The 11,780-nt window shown below is 48.2% G+C and overlaps 1 protein-coding gene across 3 annotated transcripts in view; it reads right to left on the reverse strand.

The window, feature by feature from the left end:
• The window catches only part of ryr3 (ryanodine receptor 3), a 242,265-nt gene that overhangs the window by 213,368 nt on the left and 17,117 nt on the right, over positions 1-11,780 (reverse strand). The gene's annotated exons all lie outside the window — the stretch shown is intronic.

The raw sequence follows: 11,780 nt of genomic DNA on the forward strand, positions 1-11,780 counted from the left end.
GTGCGCCATCGTGCACCATCGTGCGCAAATTGATTTTGAACCCCCACACCAGACGCGATCACGACACGCAGGTTGAAATATCAAAACAAACTCTGAACCAACTATAATAAAATTGGGAACAGGTAGAAAAGAATGAAACATTTATTTCAATTTAGCTAGCTAATTTGTCCTAGGATATAAACGTTGAGTTGTTATTTCACCTGAAATGCACAAGCTCCTCTACTCCGACAATTAATCCACACATAAAACGGTCAACCAAATCCTTTCTAGTCATCTGTCCTCCTTCCAGGCTTTTCTTCTTTGGACTTTATATGGCGATTGGCATCTAACTTTCATAATAAGGTGTGTTACCACAACCGGCCGACCTCAGTTCATCTTTCAATCACCCACGTGGGTTTAACCAATGAGGAGATGGCACGTGGGTATCTTCTTCTATAAATCAATGAGGAGATAGGAGAGGCAGGACTTGCACCGCGTTCAGCGTCACAAATAGAACTGACTTCTATTTTAGCGCTTGGCAACGCAGACGCTCGTTGGCGCGCGCGAGCAGTGTGGGTGCAATGATTGAATAAGATGTATGTGTACTTTTATTTTGCGACGCGAGCGCTGTGGTCAGTATGCAAGAGACAATTCAAACCCTTTTTTTCAATATTCGCCTAAAATGACCCAAATCTAACTGCCTGTAGCTCAGGACCTGAAGCAAGGATATGCATATTATTGGTACCATTTGAAAGGAAACCCTTTGAAGTTTGTGGAAATGAGAAAGGAATGTAGGAGAAAATAACACATTAGATCTGGTAAAAGATAATACAAAGAAAAAAACAATCGTTATTTTGTAATTTTTTTGTACAATCATCTATGAAATGTAAGAGAAAGGCCATAATGTATTATTCCAGCCCAGGCTCAATTTAGATTTTGGCCACTAGATGGCAGCAGTGTGTGTGCAAAGTTTTATACTGATCCAATGAACCATTGCATTTCTGTTCAAAATGTTGTATCAAGACTGCCCAAATGTGCCTAATTGGTTTATTAATAACTTTTCAAATTCCAAACTGTGCACTCTCCTCAAACAATAGCATGGTATTATTTCACTATAATAGCTACTGTAAATTGGACAGTGCAGTTAGATTAACAAGAATTTAAGCTTTCTGCCAATATCAGATATATCTATGTCCTGGGAAATGTTCTTGTTACTTACAACCTCATGCTAATCGCATTAGCCTACGTTAGCTCAACTGTCCCACAGGGGACCCACCGATCCTGTAGAGGTTTTAAGTAACATTCTGTCTTATGTAACCATACCAAACGTAACCTATCATACTAATTTGAGTGTCCTGGATTTACATTTACTATGTTACGTCTAGTCTATGAGACCGAGCTGGTTTCTCCACCCTTGCAAAACGCATCAAGTGCTGGAGGGTCATTATGCTGAGCAGGGCCATGCAGATTTATGAATGTTATGAGAGGATCATAACAACAACCTGAGTACAGAATATTTAATGGAATCAGACGTTTTATCAGTATATACAATCATATCAGGGGAAAGCGTTTAGAAAGTACCGGAAAGGACAACCCATCGGTAGTTGCATCAAAAACAGCATCAAAAAGCCCCCCAAAAAAGTTAGAGCCCTTCTACTGCCAGAATAAATATATTACCCATGAAAACTAGGTTCTGAAATCTTGTTTTCAACCCGGTTCCATTATCTAACCGATTCAAGGAGACCTGGGTCATATTCATGAGTGCACACCGACACCGTAGCAAAACGTTTTGCAACGGCAAACAAGAACAAGCATTTTTGAATTGACAAATTCAGGTAATCCCTCTCCGTTTTGGGAGCTTGCTTCCGTTTCGTTCCTAGTGAATATGACCCTGGGTTTATTGCGGAAGAGGAAGATCCTATAATCACTCCTCCATCTCTCTCTTTCTGTTTTCCTTGGCAACTCCCACACAGGCCACAGATATTGATTTGTGTCTCTGACATTTTTACTGACGGGCCTCCATCTCTCTCTCTCTCTCTCTCTCTCTCTCTCTCTATCTCTCTCACACACAGTCTCTCCTGCTAGATCACGTCTCACATTAATCGGAGCCGAGGGTTGCTATGGTTCTGTCTCTCTGGCTCTATTCGAGCGGCAATAATTCATTGGATCCAGCCCTCCTCACACAGCTGGAGCTACCAACCCAGGCCTGTTGAAGCATTGTTTTGGAGTCACACTGGCTCTCGTCTCATCTACCTGATGAGGTAATCCTGTCTGGTATCAGTTCCCACCAATTACACCTTAAACCCTGCACCTCTGATCCCATATAGGATAGCATCTGAAACCCAGCCTATGTCTGTTGACCCTCTCAACCACATAATTACTTATGAGTAATTTAATAGAATCCCTGTGCTCTCCTCACCACAGCTGATGCTTAGTTTCACACCAACAACATCATGCAACAGCATGGGAATAATATTCAAAATGATTGCCCCACAAAAAGCCATAACAATGCCATTATAAACATCAAAATATTGGTCATAGTAATCCAGAATTGACTGTAAAATACTTTGCTGTTACACTCCATAACAGAGGCTTGAGGTCTGAGTGATTTCCCCTCAAGTGAAATGTCCAGAGGGGGCCCACCAGGGGCTCGACAGACTTGGCCCGAGAACTCTCCGGAAGCAAGTTTGATGTCTTAATTAACCTATAGCACAGCCCTCTCTCTCCCTCTCAGTGGATTACAGGAAGAAAACAATGATGCTGGCCCAGAGTCCGGGCCAAGGCACTCCAGTCCTGGCAGCGACTCCTTCTGAATGACTGGTGGGTTGTGTCTCAAATAGTCCCCTATTCCCTATATAGCCCATTACTTTTGACCAGGGCCAATAGGTTGTGCACTATGTAGGAAAGGGGTGTCAAACTCAATCAGTGTAAGGGCCAAATCGAGAAAAAAAACACAACTCATTTGCAGGCCACACATACAGTGCCTTCGGAAAGTTTTCAGACCCCTTGACTTTTTCCACATTTTGTTACGTTACGAAATATTAAATTTACATAAGTATTCAGACCCTTTTCTCAGTACTTTGTTGAAGCACCTTTGGCAGCGATTACAGCCTCCAGTCTTCTTGGGTATGACGCTACAAGCTTGGCACACCTGTCTTTTGGGAGATTCTCCCATTCTTCTCTGCAGATCCTCTCATGCTCTGTCAGGTTGGATGGGGAGCGTTGCTGCACAGCTATTTTCAGGTCTCTCCAGAGATGTTCGATCAGGTTTAAGTCCGGGCTCTGGCTGGGCCACTCAAAGACATTCAGAGACTTGTCCCGAAGCCACTCCTGCGTTTTCTTGGCTGTGTGCTTAGGGTCGCTGTCCTGTTGGAAGGTGAACCGTTGCCCCAGTCTGAGGTCCTGAGCGCTCTGGAGCAGGTTTTCATCAAGGATCTCTCTGTACTTTGCGCCGTTCATCTTTGCCTCTATCCTGAAGAGTCTCCAAGTCCCTGACGCTGAAAAACATCCCCACAGCATGATTCTGCCACCACCATGCTTCACCATAGGGATGGTTTCCTCCAGACGTGACGCTTGGCATTCAGGCCAAAGAGTTCCATCTTGGTTTCATCAGACCAGAGAATATTCTTTGTCTTGTTTGTCCTTTAGGTGCCTTTTGGTAAATTCCAAGTGGGCTGTCATGTTCCTTTTACTGAGGAGTGGCTTCCGTCTGGCCACTCTACCATAAAGGCCTGATTGGTGGATAGCTGCAGAGATGGTTGCCCTTCTGGAAGTTTCTCCCATCTCCACAGAGGATCTCTAGAGCTCGGTCAGAGTGACCATCGGGTTCTTGGTCACCTCCCTGACCAAGGCCCTTCTCCCCAGATTGCTCAGTTTGGCTGGGCGGCCAGCTCTAGGAAGAGTCTTGGTGGTTCCAAACTTTTTCCATTTAAGAATGATGGAGGCCACTGTGTTCTTGGGGACCTTCAATGCTGCAGAAATATTTATGTACCCTTCCCCAGATCTGTACCTCGACACGATCCTGTCTCGGAGCTCTACGGACAATTCCTATGACCTCATGGCTTGTTTTTTGCTCTGACATGCACTGTCAACTGTGGGACCTTATATAGACACGTGTGTGCCTTTCCAAATCATGTCCAATCAATTGAATTTACCACAGATGGACTCCAGTCAAGTTGTAGAAACCTCTCAAAGAGGATAAATGGAAACAGGATGCACCTGAGCTCAATTTCGAGTCTCATAGCAAAGGGTCTGAATACTTATGTAAATAAGGTATTTCTGTTTTAAATTTTTCATAAATTTGATAACATTTCTAAAAACCTGTTTTTGCTTTGTCATTATGGGGTAGTGTGCGCAGAATAATTAGTGGAAAAACAATATTTGATCCATTTTAGAATAAGGCTCTAATGTATCAAAATGTGGGAAAAGTCAAGGGGTCTGAAAAAAAAATATATATAATAAAATAAAATAAATAAAAATATGTCCCTTTATAATGTCCATTTATGTACATAGGATGCTGTATATAGTATTTTAACAAATGAAAACAGAAGAGATCAATTATATTCGTCCAGCCTTTGCTGCTATGCTTGCAGATCTAAATAATATGCTGTGACCCTAATCAACAAGTATTTAACTCCAAATAACAAAAACATAGCTATAGGTTGTTGTGACATTTAAAACTTAAAATATGTTTTTGCACTGCATGGAACCGCTGCGGTTGAATGCAACATTGCTGTATGGTGCACTCAAAATGTATTGTATTTGAGTAGGCAGCCTTTTAGTTAATCATTGTCAAGCTTTAAAAACCGAACCCAGACTGCAACATTTTAGTAGCCTAGCTAGGACTGTGACATGTGTCTGTACACTTTCCCTCCGCTGCGCGCTGTAAACAGAACACACGAAAGCAGCGCAATTGGTGTTGAATTCACCAATAGGAGCGCATCAGTCTATACTTTCATAAACGTATGACTCAACTGTTGACTCCTACTTTAGTAGTGATTTAGTAGTGTGATTATCTTGTAACTGTTTGATGACCAAGATGACAGTTTCTACAGTAATGAACCGTTGGAATCAAAACTTGGCATGGAGAGCACAGTGAAAGAAGGCTGTAGATCAGGTTGCAAAATCCTTCAGATAAGTTGAGCGTTTGCTTTAGCCTGCCTGGGAGTGCCAGATGGGTGGGGTTTGCACTTTTGCAGCTTTTCTATTTGCTCCATTGCACCAGGCAAGATCAATCAAGCCCAGAAAATGCATTTGAAATGATTTCAAATAGTATTTGCACCCAGGTCTGCTTCAACTATCTGCTAGACAGCTAAAGAGCAGCATTACAGTCTATCTATAGCAGGGGTGTCAAACTAATTTAGCATTCGGGTTTCAACGAGGTCCGGTGGGCCGCACTAACATTTGTTATACTTCCTCAGGGTAAAATATATATAATTTTTTTTGCTCAAACTACCTGCGGGCCAGATTGGACCCCCTCGTGGGCCAGATTGGGCCCAGTATGTTTGACACCTCTGATCTATATGGCTCTGGAGGTCTACTGTCTGAGTGATGGAGCAGCAGCTCGACCTTGCCCCCCTCCCCCCTTATCCTTTTCACACCATATGTCACTTAAACCTGGCAGTAGTCACAACAGAGTCCCAGTCTTAATATAATAGTAATAAATGCCATTTAGCAGACACTTTTATCCAAAGCGACTTACAGTCAGTCTTATGTGCATACATTTTACATATGGGTGGTCCCAGGAATCAAACCCACTATCCTGGCATTGCAATCGCCATGCTCTACCAACTGTCTCACCGGCGCATTCAGGTCCCTCTCCCTCTCTCTCTTTCTCCCTGTCTCTCTCTCTCTTTCTCTTTTCCTCTCTCCCTCTCTCTCAGTCTCTCTCTCCCTGTCTCTCTCGCTCTCTCTTTCTCCCTGTCTCTCTCTCTCTCTCTTTCTCCCTGTCTCTCTCTCTCTTTCTCTTTTCCTCTCTCCCTCTCTCTCTCTCTCTCTCTCTCTCTCGTTCTCTCTCTCTTTCTCTCTCTCTCCCTTTCTCTCTCTCTCTCTCCCTGTCTCTCTTTCTCTCCCTTTCTCTTTTCCCCCCTCTCTCTCTCTCCCTGTCTCTCTCTTGCTCTCTTTCTCCCTGTCTGTCTCTCTCTCTCTCCCTTTCTCTTTTCCTCGTTCTCCCTTTCTCTCCCTGTCTCTCTCTAGACTTGGAGTCTCTCTCTCCCTCTCTCTTTCTCTCCCTCTCTTCTTTTCTATGCAGCAGCAGGCTGTCTACAGCTGGTCTTAAAGGACAGGAGCAGGTGTTTGTGTGACCTGATGAATCCAGAGGGCAGTAACCTGAGATCCCTGATGCTCCCGGTGAGCCAAACAAACTGTCACCACTCCCCTTCTGCTGCCACCAACTTGAACTTGAGAAAAGGTGAATATACTAAAACCCAGGACTCTGTGACACACATGCTGTGCACATGATCAGTTGGAGGGCAGAGAAGACACAGGGAAGTAGACTACTAGATGCTGAAGGGAAGGAATGAGGTGAATACTGTGGAGTTTAACGCCTTGTTCCAACCAGCCAGTGTGTAGAGTAGAGTAGACCTAATAGACAGAGGAGGCTGGGAGTCATATTTCTCATAAATGTCAGACAAGGCGATAAGTGCTGATGGAGTTCGATGTTTCTAGCTAAGACAAGAACACCAGGATCAACAGAAAGATAACATTGTTGCAGCAATGACAACAAAACAACACTGTGTAAATGAAGATTTCAGAGAGGGAGAGAGAGACAGAAAGAGACAGAAAGAGACAGAAAGAGACAGAAAGAGAGAGAGAGAGCGAGAGAGAGAGTAAGAGTAAGAAAAAGAGAGAGAGAGAGAGAAAGCAAACACTGGTCTCCATTGAGCTCTTATGAAGTACATCCACCGCTCCAGGCCCACCAGCCCTCAGGACCCATCCACCGCTCCAGGCCCACCAGCCCTTTAGCCCTCAGGACCCATCCACCGCTCCAGGCCCACCAGCCCTCAGGACCCATCCACCGCTCCAAGCCCACCAGCCCTTTAGCCCTCAGGACCCATCTACCGCTCCAGGCCCACCAGCCCTTTAGCCCTCAGGACCCCTCCACCGCTCCAGGCCCACCAGCCCTCAGGACCCATCCACCGCTCCAGGCCCACCAGCCCTTTAGCCCTCAGGACCCATCCACCGCTCCAGGCCCACCAGCCCTCAGGACCCATCTACCGCTCCAGGCCCACCAGCCCTCAGGACCCATCCACCGCTCCAAGCCAACCAGCCCTTTAGCCCTCAGGACCCATCCACCGCTCCAAGCCCACCAGCCCTCAGGACCCATCTACCGCTCCAAGCCCACCAGCCCTCAGGACCCATCCACCGCTCCAAGCCCACCAGCCCTCAGGACCCATCTACCGCTCCAAGCCCACCAGCCCTCAGGACCCATCTACCGCTCCAGGCCCACCAGCCCTTTAGCCCTCAGGACCCATCCACCGCTCCAGGCCCACCAGCCCTCAGGACCCATCTACCGCTCCAGGCCCACCAGCCCTTTAGCCCTCAGGACCCATCCACCGCTCCAGGCCCACCAGCCCTTTAGCCCTCAGGACCCATCTACCGCTCCAGGCCCACCAGCCCTCAGGATCCATCCACCGCTCCAAGCCCACCAGCCCTTTAGCCCTCAGGACCCATCCACCGCTCCAGGCCCACCAGCCCTCAGGACCCATCCACCGCTCCAGGCCCACCAGCCCTTTAGCCCTCAGGACCCATCCACCGCTCCAGGCCCACCAGCCCTTTAGCCCTCAGGACCCATCTACCGCTCCAAGCCCACCAGCCCTCAGGACCCATCCACCGCTCCAAGCCCACCAGCCCTCAGGACCCATCTACCGCTCCAAGCCCACCAGCCCTCTGGACCCATCTACCGCTCCAGGCCCACCAGCCCTTTAGCCCTCAGGACCCATCCACCGCTCCAGGCCCACCAGCCCTCAGGACCCATCCACCGCTACAGGCCCACCAGCCCTTTAGCCCTCAGGACCCATCCACCGCTCCAGGCCCACCAGCCCTTTAGCCCTCAGGACCCATCCACCGCTCCAGGCCCACCAGCCCTTTAGCCCTCAGGACCCATCCACCGCTCCAAGCCCACCAGCCCTTTAGCCCTCAGGACCCATCCACCGCTCCAGGCCCACCAGCCCTCAGGACCCATCCACCGCTCCAGGCCCACCAGCCCTTTAGCCCTCAGGACCCATCCACCGCTCCAGGCCCACCAGCCCTCAGGACCCATCCACCGCTCCAGGCCCACCAGCCCTTTAGCCCTCAGGACCCATCCACCGCTCTAGGCCCACCAGCCCTCAGGACCCATCCACCGCTCCAGGCCCACCAGCCCTTTAGCCCTCAGGACCCATCTACCGCTCCAGGCCCACCAGCCCTTTAGCCCTCAGGACCCATCCACCGCTCCAGGCCCACCAGCCCTTTAGCCCTCAGGACCCCAACCACAAACACTGGTCTCCATGGAGCTCTTATGGGATAGTGGGCATTGAATGGGCCAGGCTGCTCTGTCCTGGTGGGAATTGACAGAGTCAGGGAACCACTGTTCAGGCTTCTGTAGAGAACTTGCGGAAGCAATTTACCAATATTGTCCTATACAAACAGTAGTCACAGCTGTGGTAGCATAACAAGTATTGAGCGGGCTGGCTCTGTCTCTGTGGTATATAGGCAGAGAGTCACAGGAACACCAGTGTGGCCTTTAATTTATCATAAATGTATCATTGGTGTAAGGCTTTCTGTAGGCACAAAATGGAGGGAAACAAGGAAAGGAATATTTGGAAATGGAAAGGATACCAGCTAGACTTGGCTGTTTTTAGAGAGAACTTGACAAGAAGTTCCGATCTATTTATTAGGCCAATCAACTTAGAACTTTGAACTTGAAACAATAACTAGAATGCTCAGTTTGTTTACAATTCCAAAATGTTTCCTGCTCACTGACCATAGAAATCACTTACGTTGTTGTTGACTACTTTTATTCCAGTGAAAGTCTCCACAGTGTCACTGATCTGTTTCACCTGTCTTTGTTAATGTCTCCTCCCCCCTCCAGGTGTCGCCAATCTTCATTATTATCCCCTGTGTATTTATACCTGTGTTCTCTGTTTGTCTGTTGCCAGTTCGTTTTGTTTCGTCAAGCATACCAGCATTTTTCCCTCTGTTCCTGTCTCTCGTTTGTTCCTGCTTTCTAGTTTTCCCGGTTTTGACCTTTCTGCCCGCCCTGAGCCTGCCAGCCATCCTGTACCTTTGCCCCAGACTCTGGATAATCTACCCCTGCCTGCCTTGACCTGTCATTTGCCTGCCCCCATTGCTGTAATAAACCTTGTTACTTCGACACAGTCTACATTTGGGTCTTACCTGAAACGTGATCGTATGAACTGGCCCTGACTGACCCAGCAGACTTGGACCAGCTCCGCTACACCATCTCCTCCCAAGGAGCCACCATTGGTAGGCACGAGGAGTAGCTTTGCGATCTGATGGAAGGGTTCCAGGCCGTAGCCGAACGTCACGACCAAGCATTGGACACTTTGCAGGAGCAAGTCCGTGGGTTGTCTACTAGGCGGCCTACCACGATAGTAACCTCCCAGCCCCTCAGTAACCCGGCTGGTAGCAGCGCCGTCACCCCGGTATCCCGGGAACCCCGCTTACCTCCCCCGGAGTGCTTTGATGGAGAGTCGTGCAACTGTTGGGCATTTCTCGCTCAGAGTTCCTTTGTCATGGAGCTGCATCCTTCCTCCTTCCCCTCGGACCGCTCTAAGCTAGCGTACCTCATCACACTGATGTCCGGGAGGGCCCTCGCCTGGGCTACGGCCGTTTGGGAACAACAGTCGGTCGTATGCTTCAGTCTGGAGGGATTCGTGGCGGAGGTGAAAAATGTTTTCGAGGCTGCCTGGAAGTTACTCCAGCTTCGGCAGGACGCCCTCAGTGTAGCAGATGCGGTGGATTTCCGCACGCTAGCAGCGGAGGGTGCCTGGAACCCGGAAGCGCTGTTCGACACGTTCCTGCACGGATTATCGGAGGAAGTAAAGGATGAGCTGGCAGCCGACGGATCTCGACTCTCTCATCGCTTTAACAATCCGGATCGATGGTCCGCTACGGGAACGTAGGAGGGAGAAGAGGTCTGATTGTGGTCCCAATTGCTCACTCAAGGATCCCACCTTGCATCTGATGAACTCCGGAAGTCCCCGGCGTCTATGTCCCCGAGAGGATCCGTGCTTACCCAAGTCCCTCCAGGAGCCTCCGGAAACTGCCGATTCACCTCTTGCTGAACTGATGCAGCTAGGCAGGGCTAGGCTGACAGGCTAGGCAGGGCTAGGCTGTCTCCGAATGCGTACGCAAAGTTGACACCCAGAGTTGTCTGTATTGCGGTACTGCCGGTCATTTTGTGTCTACCTGTCCCTTCAAGAGACCTAGCTCATTCGTTGGAGTGAGTACTATGGTGGGTTTTTTAGATAACTGTTCTTCACCCCTTACTCGCTCCCCTCTCCATGCCATCCTGCTGTGGGGTGATCAGTCCAAGTCTCTCCAGGTACTCATCGACTCGGGGGCCGATGTGAGTCGTATGGACGTTACCTTGCCGCCCGAGCTGGGCATCCCCACTCAACCCCTCTCCATTCCCATGTATGTTAGAGCGCTGGACGGGCGCTCTATAGGCCGGGTCACCCACCATACCACCCCCATCAACCTACGAGTGTCAGGGAACCACAGCGAGAGACGATCCAATTCCTGCTAGTTGAGTCTCTGCAGGTTCCCGTAGTATTGGGATTCCCTTGGCTCCAGAAAATTATAAAAAGTTGCTATGGTAAAGCTTCTTTATATACACACACCATTAATGTTACTTGTAATTTGGATTAACAAGACTGAAAATGATCTAGTCCCAAAGCAGTCCTGAGTGAGTGCTACACTGCTAACACAACGATGTTCACTGTTCACGGATTGTCTTGTCAACTACTCGGTCAAACAGTCCGCTCATGTTGTGGAGGTGTAGGGTTAAGCACAATATTCGTGGGTTGCATTAAGCAAAGGTTCATTACAGTGGCTTGGAAATACAATGACATTGCTAAGGGAGACACATAATTAGTAGGAATTAGTAGGTTTTGTCATCATTTTGATGTCGCCAGATTGACCTTAGATGCAGAATAACGTTAGCTGACTAGCTAAGATTGAGGAGAGACCAATGGATTTAAGCTAGCTAATGTTAGCATTGCTAGCTGTTTTTGCTAGCTAATGACAACATTGCCATCTGTCTCAAGTAAATTTGACGACATGATAGCAAAGTTGTTTCCTACAAAATATTTGCCTACTTTAGCATTGTTCATCTTATTTCCAAGCCACTATTGTGTAATTTAGACAAAACCGTCATTAGCCCCCGTTCAGAATGACTGGGTTTATCACAACTTTTGGGCATCACCATGGCATACGGCGGCTTGAGAACGTTCATAGCAATGGCATGACGCGACCGAGTGACGGAGGTGCAACCTACGAGTAGTATAGTTTTCTCCACAGCAGAGTACAGTACCAGCCTCTCAGAGATACACAGGCTGTGTCCCGAATGGCATCCTTTTTCCTATTAAGTGCATTACTTTTGACTACTACCCATAGGGCCCTGGTCAAAAGTAGTGCACTATATAGTGAATAGGGTGCCATTATGGACGTAACCACAGAATAGTACTTCACAGAGTTCAGTACCTGTCTCTCACAGACACACTGTTGAGTAAAAATAGGCCTCACCTCCAGGAATAGCACTTTGAGACTGTCTTGCTATTAAAAATGCATTTGACATT

The sequence above is a fragment of the Salmo trutta genome, chromosome 1, assembly GCF_901001165.1.
Source record: "Salmo trutta chromosome 1, fSalTru1.1, whole genome shotgun sequence".
Classification (NCBI taxonomy): domain Eukaryota; kingdom Metazoa; phylum Chordata; class Actinopteri; order Salmoniformes; family Salmonidae; genus Salmo; species Salmo trutta.